The sequence below is a fragment of the Barbus barbus genome (genome assembly GCF_936440315.1).
Source record: "Barbus barbus genome assembly, chromosome: 18".
Lineage (NCBI taxonomy): Eukaryota > Metazoa > Chordata > Actinopteri > Cypriniformes > Cyprinidae > Barbus > Barbus barbus.
This window is the reverse complement of record NC_136746.1, coordinates 4,748,655-4,761,342: the sequence shown is the minus strand read 5'-3', so window position 1 is coordinate 4,761,342 and position 12,688 is coordinate 4,748,655.

The window sequence follows — 12,688 nt, the reverse complement described above, 5'->3', positions numbered from 1 at the left end:
TGACTGAAAAACTTTAGTAGCCTTAAAGATTCATTTAAATTTATTTATAGAAATAAATATGTCTGCTTGAAAGAACGAAGAATATTGTAAACAAGTTGATATAAAGAATGCATAATTATCCTATATAACCATTGGTATTTCATTAAAAAGAAGACCATGCTCTTATTCATTATGAGAAGTGATTTTATTTAATTTTAACATAAAGGCATGTTTTGTGTCACCGCAGTTAAATCGGTGTCTATCATGATAAAACCTTAATATCAAACCTATATAATGAGCTTATTATATAGGTTTATTATATAGTTTAGAAATTTTAGAGAAATGCTTAATAAATGCACTGTAACTAAACCCATTAGATTTTAGCCGACTAAATCTACAGTGAATTTAGTCGGCTAAAATCTAATGGGTTTATTTACAGTGCATGTATTAAGCATTTCTAAAATGGCTAAAATGTTATGATATTTAGTCGACTAAAACTAAAAACAATTCAAATGACTAAAATATGACTAAAACTAAATGGTATTTTAGTCAAAAGACAATGACTAAAACTAAATAAAAATTTGCTGTCAAAATTAACACTGGTTTGAGGGCAACCGGCCCTCCTCGACCCCGGAGCATGTCAGCAAGCCTTCCGTCCCACCTGATCTTCCACTTACCACTTCTCCAGGACCACCGCCAGAGGGGTATCGTGGTGCTGAGGAGGTCAGGCAGCACAGAGAAGCGGAGACCGTCGTCATGCTGAGGCCTCCGCTCCAAAGAGCTCAACTGTTTCGGCGAGCATCGTCAGGCCTCCTCTCGCTACAGTTCCTCCACAGGATTAACCCACTCCACCTCTCGGTGGCCAGTCAGTGGGTAGACAACCCCTAGTTACATGTTTCCTCCAGAGGCTGAGGCCTCCGGCCAAAGGACTTATGCTATGTGGTGGATCAGGATGCTATTCCATAGCCTCGAGTCCTCTGCTCTCACCTCTTCTAGGGGATCAAGACTTACATCTCAGGAGTTGGCCTTCGGGATGCAGGCCCCGCCCACTTCAGCCACTCGTGGCCCTTTTTTTTTTTTTTCTCCTGGCCTAGCTGTGCTCCATCCACAGGCAGGGATTTTGAAAGTCTGGCGGCATGAGCATCTCGTTCCCATAGCGTCTTGACGCAGCTCGAGTTCCTGAAGGGGAACGTCTCAGGTTACGCATTTAACCATGGTTCCCCGAAGGGAACGAGACGCTGCGTCTCGGGGCCATACTTCCAGCATCCCTGCAAGCGCTTGCTTCATTCCTAGAAGCTGACGCCGTTTTCACCACACGTGCTTTTAAGCTTCCTGGTCGTTACGTCACCCGCCCGTGACGTCTCGCCCATCCATTGGACAGATTACACACGTGGTTCAGAGCACGGTCACGCTGGAGGCGTTCCCATAGCGTCTCGTACCCTTCAGGGAACCATGGTTACATGTGTAACCTGAGACGTTCATAATCTGTTCATCATCATCTTTGGTGACACACTGCTGCAAGAAAACACCCTGGTAGGTACAAAAAGAAGGTGGAGTGAAATAAGAATAGCAACTGTGATCTAACGTGCTCCAATAAGTTTGAGTGCTGCTGAACAATCTTGATTTTATAGAATCTACACAATGTCATGTTTGAAACATACCGTAAATGGAAAACAAATACTAAACCATTTTTATAAGAGGACTATTTAAAAAACATGGGAAATTAAATATCTCAATTTCAGAACCAATTCCAGATGATTTATTGAATTTACTAAATACAGCTTGCAGAGCAAAAGGGACCCATTCAGAATGTGGGGCTTAATTTTCCCCACAGTTCACAACTTTTTTGATTCACAGTAGGTTCTGTCTATTATTATAATATTCATTCAATATGTAACAGATGTGTTTTCGTTTGCATTTTTAATGCAATATTCGTAGCACAATGCTATTTATTTATACTGACACAACTAATTTGCTAGTCTCTCCCAAAGGTAACTTCAGTTTATGCTACTTGAATATAATAAGGACTTGCACATATAAGCAGTTTAAAAATCAATATGCAGGCATATTGAGAGAGCTTTCTGACTAAATATTAGGAGTGACGTATGCAATCATACACTTGGCACTACAAAATGTTTAACAAATCATATTTTTGTGGCTTAACAAAACACTTAAGACACCATAAAGCGAAAACTGGCACAAAAAGTAGAGGCATTCATCTGTTAAAGTCAACATGAAATCATGTTTTTTGTCTCACTGTATACATTGTTCAATGTACATTTAGGGCCAATTTACACTGCAGTGACAGACGCAGACAAATGGCAACAGACAAGTTTGTTGGGTTTTGTTGGACCAGTTTGTTACCCCTGTCAGTGTCTGTTGGCATTGGTCGGAGTTCGTTTTTGTAGACTGAACATGATGACTTGACGTTTGCTGTGCCTTGGAACATCTGAGAAGTACATTTATGTGCATTCTTATACAAGCATGTTTTGAATTTATCTTATTCTGATCAAAGTACTATCTACAGTATTTAATATCTACAAAGTAATATCTACAAAGTACTATTATCTACAGTAATTAGGTGTCACAACATCTGAACAGATGAGTAAGGAGTTTGTATGGTTTGTATGGTAAGGAGATGTTTGGTCTCTTATCTAACAAATCTGCAAATATTAACTGCCATAACTACATTTACATCATTTTTACATTGCATAACACTTCAGTCTTGGCTGTGGGTACATTTTCAGTAGTAATATCTTAATTCCACAATCCTTCATTTTTTTGAGGATTGAGCCAGAAGCCTCTGTAAAGACTTTTTAATTTAGCTCACAGCTTTGGGGGAGAAACATAAAAGATTTTTTATCTCTCCTGAGCCTCATTTCACAATCAATATGAATGACTTTGTGTCTCTGCATATAACCTCAGATATAACCTTATTGTATTTCACTATATTTTTTTAACTGATGAACTGATGACATAATAGATTAATCTTTTCCCCCCAGTTCTGTTTGTTCATCATAGAAGTTCAAAATTAGGTTGACAGAGCAATATAAATATTAAATTGGCTTTCAGCAGGAGCTATAAGCCAGAACCGATAAGTCAATTCTCAAAATTGTAACAAAATCAGATGTACTGTCAACTGTGCAAAAAGGTGTGTGTTTGTTTGTGTGTTTGTATGTGGTGTGTTTATGTGTTTACATGTCTTACATGATTACATTGTTCAGTAAAGTCTTGTTTCCATTGTTCCCCCTGTTCCCATTTCTCATTTATTACCATGGACACTGTTTCACACCTGTCCCTTGTTTTACCCCTCATCAGTTTGTGTCTATCTAGCCCTCTTTCAGTTCAATTCTTTGTCTTGTGTTGTTTTTACTGTTGTGTATTTCTCAGCTAGATTAGTGCTGCATTTAGATCTTTTCTCCTCTTCATTACACCGTGACACCCTCTGCTTGGTCTTATAATATATTGTAGCCAATATTAGAGTTTTACATTAAAAAAAGACAGCAAGATGTGTTAATTAGGTGCATTATTTTTATTCATTTATTTTTATTTTATTTATTTACTTTTTTATTGACATTGTAAGTTGTAGCAAAAAAATTACAGTGCCTTAACAAGTTATTAACTGAGTACATTAATAAATGATAACTGACACTGAATAAAAAATAAGACACAAAATAGATATAATGAATACCAAGTTCCAGTGAAACATTTTAACAATCATCTATATGATGTCTTAATGTCCATTATTGTAATTGAGTGGCAGTTTCTCTCTGCAGAGGTTGGGGTAACAGCATCTGGGTAGAAATACATTTCACTTTTCCCTACATTTCACTGCTGGTTATACTCTGTATAATTATGTATGTGACAAATAAAACTCTTGAATCTTGAATCTTGAATCTTGAATACACATTTGAGTATTAGAGTTTCAGTGTATCCTTTCTATTTGTTTAAGTAAAAACAATTGTGTTTATTAAGGCCAAAATAGCCATTGTGAATAAACAGCATGTGAGCCAAAACAAAACAAAAAAAAGTGATGAAAAGTCATGGAATAACATAATAATGTTTTTGTGACTGGGCATGTTTATGTGTAAACCCAAGTTATAATTGAAAAGGCTAACAATATGGATCTTAAAAGGGTCATCGGATGCTACATGCACTTTTACAAGTTGTCTGAACTGAAATGTTTGTTGGCAGTGTGTGTACACAATCACCCTATAATGATAAAGATCCACCCAGTGTTTTTTTTATTTAATCTTGTTAAATAATTTCCCCTTTCTCATATCAAGCCATTCTCAGATGCCTGTCTGTGTGACATCACACAGACCCAGGCCCCTGCCACGATTGTTTGATTGACACTAGCTTTTTACCTTAGACCCGCCCTGAGTGAGCTGTCATCAGTCCTTCATTGTTTCGACGCTGGAGCAGATATAGACAAGAATGTCTCCTAAGCGATTGAGGTGTTCTGTTGTTGGATGTAATAATGAACATAGCAATCATAATTTACTCCCAACATCTGAGCCGCTAAAGTGGATTAACTTTATTTTTGAAGGGAATGTTCCCCCAATTTGCCTAAACGCGTTTATGTTTGCGCGAATCATTCATTATCTAGCCTCACCTACAGAAGAAGTGAGTATAAGGTTCTTTTATGAATCTTTGCAAATCGCCTTTCCTAATAACGTGCTAGTTAGCAAGTTCCGCAGCTAAAATAAACAGTATCATGAGAACGGCTCATCACCCCATGGAAGAGAGGGGTGGGGTGAACAGGGCTCATTAGCATTTAAAGCGACATGGACTACAATGGCTTGCTAAAAACAGAGCTGATTTTGATAGGGTAAAAAGGGTGTTTTTTACACTACCATTGAGAAATTTTAACCAAAGTTATAGGCTTTTCATTTAGATTCTAAAGAATCATATCCACTTGTGGAAAATGGGCATCCGATGACCCCTTTAAATTAAATATCTCTGTTACTTACTTGGAGAAGAGGCGAGAAGTATCCTCAACTGAACAGAGCTGGCTTGTTCTGTGAGTGAGTGAGTGAGTGAGTGAGTGAGTGAGTGAGTGAGTGAGTGAGTGAATGAATGAATGAATGAATGAATGAATGAATGAATGAATGAATGAATGAACAAACTTTGGTAGACTAATAAGAAACCAGTTACAATTTGAAAGGTAAATTTATGAACATTTAAATAATTAAATAATTATTAAGAGTGTGTTGCTAGTCTAGTTGGTTGACTGAGCTCCATAAAATCAAAGATGGCGTGGCTTTGGCAGTTACATATTTACATTTTTTTTTTTTAAAAGTAGCACTAAAGAACCTTAAACTATAACACAAAGAATAATTTCAGCTGTAGGATATCAGAGCGAATCAGACAATTAAAGATTCGATCAGATTGGTGTTAGAACCACCAAAAGAGCCAAATTCCGCAAAGAGACCCAGGATAACAGGATGTCATAAATCTGTCCATGATACCTTAGTGCCATGAGATTGAAGCAAGCTGAACCAACAAGCCTCTTTCACAGAACAACATACAACATTAATACAAAAAAGGAACACTTATTGATAATTCCAACTCAGAAAGGAGATTGTCAAATTTGGGGCAAGTAACCAAGATTGATGGTCAAAGACACAACACATCATGACCTTCACATGAGGAAAATCATTAGTAGAGACATCGTTGGGTGGGTTCCCCCACCCAAGACAAAGACCAGACTGAAATTCCCTCCAAACCCTTTTTGACCTTTGTTCTTCACAGAACACATTCTCATGTCCACAGAATGGCACAGAAACTGTCTTTTATGCACCAAAATCATCTTAAAAGGACTTATGAGCAACTAATGATTTCTATGCATAACTCCATATTATGTATGTAACCCACACACTTGACTATCATGTCCTATTCACTCATTGTGTATGTCTTTTTAATAGCTATTGAATAGCTTAAGGGTTCATATTCATGTTTGGTATGTATGAATTTGAAAAATCATGCTTTAAGAGTTTCTATCAATCGGTTCTTTGTCAAATGTATCATATTCTGGTTATAGAAATCATGGCCAAAATTATACTCTCCAAAAAAGTTCGGAACATGTGACTGACCAGATATCATGTTGATTTATGGATTTGGAGGAGAAACAGAGCAACACCCCGAGCTAAGACAATGTCTAATTGGTCAACACACCATTTTGGGATGTGTCCAAAAGCAGAGTTTAAAAACTCAGGACACCATCAAACTCACTCTCTTTGCTTTTTAGCTTTTTGCTCTTCTTCTAGCTTTTTAGCCATGCCTTTTGTCATCACTTTCTACAACTACTTAACACCACAATGAGAAGAAAAACCATCTAGTCTCATTAAATCCTTTCTTCCTTTCTTTCTTTTACTTTAGTTTCTTTTCTTTTCCGTTGCGAGTTTCTCAGTTTACGTTTTGCCGCCACGCCTTGTCTCCGAGTTCAACTCGAGTCTGTGACCGCCTCAAAACATCTACCAGCCACAACTCCACTTCTTCAGGCAACGCCCAACCATTGGCTTCCCAAGACATCACTTCAACGACTGCTGAACTTCAAACCAATCAGCAACCTTGGAAAACCCCCTTTCCTGCAACAAGATGACAAAAGGGAATCCCTTAACACAAAGGTAACGCAAGTAATACAACTCCAGATTTTAACTGAATTGGTGCATTTAACATAAATTTTAGCCTCATTGAGAAACTCAATGAGAGGGTTTCATGAGAGTGATTGATGGTTGTTCAGGTCTATGCAATAACACATATTGCTATAAGCTTGTGTGGGGATCTAGGCAGGCATACAACACAGCTGCATCACATTCACTCAATCAATCATGTGATCTGTTGTAAGGTCACCTGACTAATCAGGAAGTGATAAATGTTTGCTGGCTGCAAGGCAGACTCTTTCGTGTTGAGGTTAGATACTGTTGGGGTAATTCTAGAAGCACGTGTCTACTCTTCACGGAGGACACAGGCTTCTGCATGGAGTTTTGATAGTTATGCGATCACCCCCAGTGTGACTTGAGCTGCTGAGCTGCACTGGTAAATGCCGCAATATGTACATTTTCCATTGAATGTTTTATACTTGCATTGAAACATGTTTTAACGACTTTCTCTGTCCGTAGCAACGGAACGTCCACCTTTTCTCTGCATGTGTTAATGTGCTGTGGGACAGTTGAGCATACTGAAAAGGACCAGGCCAGCCACTGTTTTCCTGTAATTAATAGGCATTTCTTTATTGCTTCCTGTTGTTTGACTTTTTCTTTGTTTGTTTGGTTATTCATAATTTTGTCACTCATGTGCCACATTCATAGTATTTTTTATTTTGACTAAGTGTTGCCATTTATGCTGGTGATTCTCCTCTCCAACTATGTCTTCTGCGTAGGGTATTCTTGTACAAGGCCGGATCCCCACTGATGCTTTGACCCTTCTCTTCAGGGGACCACACTGGGAGAGACACTGTATTGGTGTGTACTTATAACTGCAACACGGTGTGATATTTTGTAGTGGTATATAAAGATCTTAAGTGTGTAGTGCTTGTTGTATCGCATGCTTCGACTGGTGTTGGGTGGCTGTCTCCTGTTTCTGTCTCCCCAGGGGCCTCCTGAGCAGGGGTTTTGCATTGGCTGATCCGACCTTCCTAGATTGAGGAAAATCCACCAGTCATTTATCACAGTATTTTTAAGATCTGTTTTAAATAACTTTTCTACGTCTTTCGTACTAATGTAATAAATTTGGAGTGCATTTACATTTCTGCGTCTTGTTGACTGTCCCTTTGCGGGGATAAACGTAGTATTAGCCACACTACATTCACAGAAAGAGTTGGGGTTCCTCCTGCCCATCATCAGGGGGTGGCGTAGTCAGACTTAAAATAAGGTATACTGCATGGCAGGTACCACATTTTGGCGTAGTCGGCAGGGTAAAAAATAAATAAAATAAATAAATAAAAAAGGCATTGACATTTTATATTGCTTGTATGGTTTTGTTTGTGTATTCTTCAATTGTTAAAATAGAAACAGTGGCTGGCTCTGGACAACAGAAGACTACAATTGGACGGCCAAGGCGAATCACGAGGGGAACCAGAGGCTAGTGACTACTACTTCTCAACTGAAGTGTTTTTGTTTTTCATGTCTTTGGCATTGTTCTATGTTCTCTCCTGTGATAGTGAGACTGTTAAACTGGTAAAATGAGTGAGGTGGAGGAACACATGCCAGAGGAACTTTTGACTCTTCGGGAGGAAGTGCAGAGGTTACGAGTGGCTAATGAACAACTTCAGAGAGGAAGAGGTGCCAGCGCAAGTACCTCTGGTAATGGCACTACTGCTGGTGGGACAGCCCCCAGTGGCGATTTGTACTCACCAAATTTTCCTGGTCCACAACCTAGACCTGAACGTTTTGTTTATATTCAGAGAGAAAGGAAGTGCCCCCACTTCTCTGGCTCAAAATCTAAAGCTGATATATCGATTTATGATTGGATTGAAAATTTTCAGTCATGCGTGAGGGATATGAATATGAGCGCTAGAGAGAAGGCCCTCTTCCTTTATGACCATTTGGAAGGAGAAGCAAAAGTTGAAATTAGATTCCGCCCTTTGGCTGAGCGGGAGAATCCGGACATAATTTTAAAAATCTTAAAAGAGGTTTATGGTTCCTCCTCCTCCTTTGTCAGCCTGCAAAGACAATTCTTTGACAGAAAACAAAAAGATGGGGAGTCTCTAAAAGAATTTTCACACTCTCTGTGGGCTTTAACTGAAGAAATCAAGCGTGCTTACCCTAATAGGTTGACAGACCCAGATATATTAGTTAGAGATCAGTTTATGGAGCATGTACGTGATGTTTCACTAAGAAGAGAGCTAAAGCGCATTGTGCGCCAAAATCCGGCAGTTGATTTTATAGCACTGCGGCATGAAGCAATTAGATGGATGGAGGAGGGCGAGCGCCCTTCCGGACAAAATCGAGCCGGGCTTTACCACTGTGGGGTGGATATAAATGTTGAAGGGGCTTGTCATGCAGTTGGGGTGGGAAAAGGGTCGGAAGTTTCTGTTCTGCAGGAACAACTTAACCAACAGCAGTTACAGATTAATAAAATCCTACAGAGTCTGTTTAAGATTGAATCTGTGTTAAGCCAGTCAACTGCTCGTCCCCATAACCCCAATTATCAGTTTACCCCAGAAGGTCAACCCATCTGTCTCCGGTGTCGTAAGCCTGGGCACGTCCTCCGTCAGTGTCGACAGGGGCTGAGACCGCGAACATCCAGTCTACCTAATGTTCAGCCGGAGGAAAATCCTGCAGTTACAGGACAGTCAGGTATGCATCATATTGATCCTAGCACTGTGACGAACAATCCTAGTCTCTCTAATCAGGTTTTGCCCCCTTCAAATGAGTCAATCTCACTTGTAGGTAAATGCCCTGTAGTGGAGGTAAAGATGGGGGGTGTTAAAGTAAAGTGTTTACTGGACACTGGTTCTATGGTGACGACAATAACAGAGTCTCTTTTTAAGGAAGTCTTTCAACATTGGGGTGCACCTAAGCTCAAGTCATGTGGGTGGTTGGCTTTAAAAGCTGCAAATGGCTTAGACATCCCCTATGTTGGATATTTAGAGTTGGATATCCAGGTACTGGGTAGAACCCTTCCAGGACGGGGGGTTTTGGTGGTGAAAGATGCCCCTCGCACATTACAACATTCCATTCCTGGGCTGTTAGGAATGAATGTTATTGCTCAGTGTTATAGGGAGTTATTTGCACAACAGGGGGAAGATTTATTTGCTTCTCTATGTGCTGTTCAGGCAGAGGCCTGTTGGGAGTCTGCTCTCCGCCACTGTCGTCGCCAAGCTGTGTGCCATTTAACTCGTGAGGGTCGGGTGCGGGTTTTGGAAAAGGGTGGGGAGTTTATACCAGCTGGGTCACTTAAGTTTATTAAGGTCACCTGCCCAAAAGTCCCACATACGACACCTGCCACAATGTTGTTGGAACCTGGAGGCTCAGATCTTGCCCCAGGTTTGTTGTTGTCCCCATCATTACTCAGTGTTACTAATGGTGTGACATATGTTCCGGTAGTTAATGTAGGAGCCACTGGTGCTACAGTCCACTCAAAGCAGGTGTTGGGGATGTTACACTCAGTAGTTGACATTCAGGCAGAGCAGCTGAGGTTTGAAGGGGAGAATGGAGAGGTTGCCCTAGTCAATATACACACTGCTGGTAAGCCACCTGTCTCCATTTCAGAAGCCCTTGCAGCTTTACACTGGTCAGAGCTTTCACCTGAAGAGGAGACTCAAGCAAAACAGCTGTTAGAGAAGTATAGCGATGTCTTTGCTAAATATGATGGAGATCTGGGTTGTACTGATGAAATTGTACATGAGATACCTCTTTTAGATGACACACCAGTTAGACAAAGATATAGGCGAATACCCCCTACACAGTGGCAGGCTGTGAAAGACCATATCAAACAGCTTATGGATAGCAAAGTGATTAGGGAGAGTAGCAGCCCTTACGCATCACCCATTGTCTTGGTGCAAAAGAAAACTGGAGAGCTACGGATGTGTGTCGATTACCGCCAACTTAACGCCAAAACAAGAAAGGATGCCTACCCATTACCTCGCATTGAGGAGTCTTTGGACGCCTTGTCAGGTGCCCAGTGGTTCTCAACCTTGGACTTGGCTAGTGGCTATAATCAAGTTGCTGTTGCTGAGAGCGATAAGCCAAAGACGGCATTCTGTACCCCCTTTGGCCTTTTTGAATTTGAAAGGATGCCATTTGGATTATGTAATGCTCCTGGAACTTTTCAGAGGCTCATGGAGCGAATATTTGGTGACCAGAGCTTTCACTCAGTTCTTTTATATCTGGATGATGTCATAATTTTTTCTTCTTCTGTGGTCCAGCACTTGCAGAGACTGGAGATGGTCCTTAGTCGACTCCAACAGAAAGGGCTTAAGGCAAAGCTGAGTAAGTGCCACTTTTTCAGGAGGGAGGTGCAGTACTTGGGACATCGTGTGTCCAACGAAGGTGTGGCCACTGATCCAGAAAAGATATCTGCTGTGAGTAACTGGAGGAGGCCCTGTGATGTGACTGAAGTTCGATCATTTCTTGGATTTTGCAGCTATTATCGTCGCTTCGTCAAGGGGTTTGCCCAGTTAGCGGCTCCACTTCACCAGCTAGTGGCGGACGTGATTAAAGCCGCAAAGATGAGTAGGACCAGGCCAGCTGCAGTCCTACCCAGTATGTGGACTGAAAGATGTGAGAGAAGTTTCACTGAGTTGAAGAGGATGTTTACAAGTGCTCCCATTTTAGTATTCGCCGATTTCACCAAGCCTTTTGTCTTGGAGATAGATGCTAGTCACCAAGGATTAGGTGCAGTCCTGTCCCAGGAGAAGGATGGAAAATTGAGACCAGTGTCATTTGCTAGTCGCTCATTGCGTGGTTCAGAGCGTAACATGGAAAATTACAGCTCCATGAAGCTGGAGTTCTTAGCATTAAAATGGGCAGTCTCGGAAAAGTTCAGAGAGTATTTGCTTGGCAGTAAATGTGCGGTTTATACTGACAATAACCCTTTGAGTCATTTTCAGACCCTGAAGCTGGGGGCTACTGAACAAAGATGGGTTGCTCAGTTGGCAGCTTTCGACTTCACCGTGCATTACCGACCAGGTAAAAATAATGCTAATGCTGACTCTCTCTCTCGTCAATACAGCACTCAAGCAGAGACCACAGTTCTGGAGACTGACCAGCGGAGAGTTGAATCTTACCAGCCGCCCATTCCCGACAGAACTGAGGAAGCCATGTCTCATCAAATTGGAGTCCTTCTAAGTCGATCCAATACTGATCTGGCAACGTTGCAGGGGGCGGACCCTGTTTTGAAAGACTTTCTGTCTCTTTGGAGACAAGGAAGGCCTCCCAGCAAGGAGCAGCGGGCCAAACTCACCAAGGATATACAGCATCTCCTCCGGCAGTGGGATCGTATCCTGGAGAAGGACGGCGTGCTGTACCGAAAGACAACTTCCCCTCATGGAGAGCCATACATGCAGCTACTCCTGCCCCAGTGTCTCCATCAGGAGCTTCTCCGGGGGCTCCATGACCAACATGGACATCAAGGAGTACGACGGACTACTGACCTGGTGAGGCAACGGTGTTACTGGCCAGGGATGGGAGCGGAAATTGAGAAGTACTGTCAGAACTGCCAACGCTGTGTGCTGTCTAAAGCTGTTCAGCCTAGAGTAAAGACTTACCAAGGGGTTCTGCTGGCCAGTCAGCCATTAGAAGTACTTGCTATAGACTTCACCCTGCTTGAGTCTGCAACAGACGGAAGGGAAAATGTCTTAGTCATGACAGATGTTTTCTCAAAGTACACACAGGCAATTCCAACTAAAGATCAAAGTGCCAGTACAGTGGCGAAGGTCCTAGTTGACTGCTGGTTCTATCGCTTCGGAGTGCCTAAACGGATACATTCTGATCAAGGGAGAAACTTTGAGAGTGCACTCATCGCACAGTTGTGTCAGCTATATGGGATTGAAAAGTCTAGAACAACAGCATACCATCCCCAAGGGAATGGTCAATGCGAAAGATTTAACAGGACCCTTCATGACCTCCTCCGATCACTCACTATAGAAAAGAAAAGGGCGTGGCCAAAGTACATCTCCCAGTTGGTGTGGGCATACAACACCTCTACCCACCGCTCCACTGGTCATTCTCCTTACTCATTGATGTTTGGTGTGACACCTCAA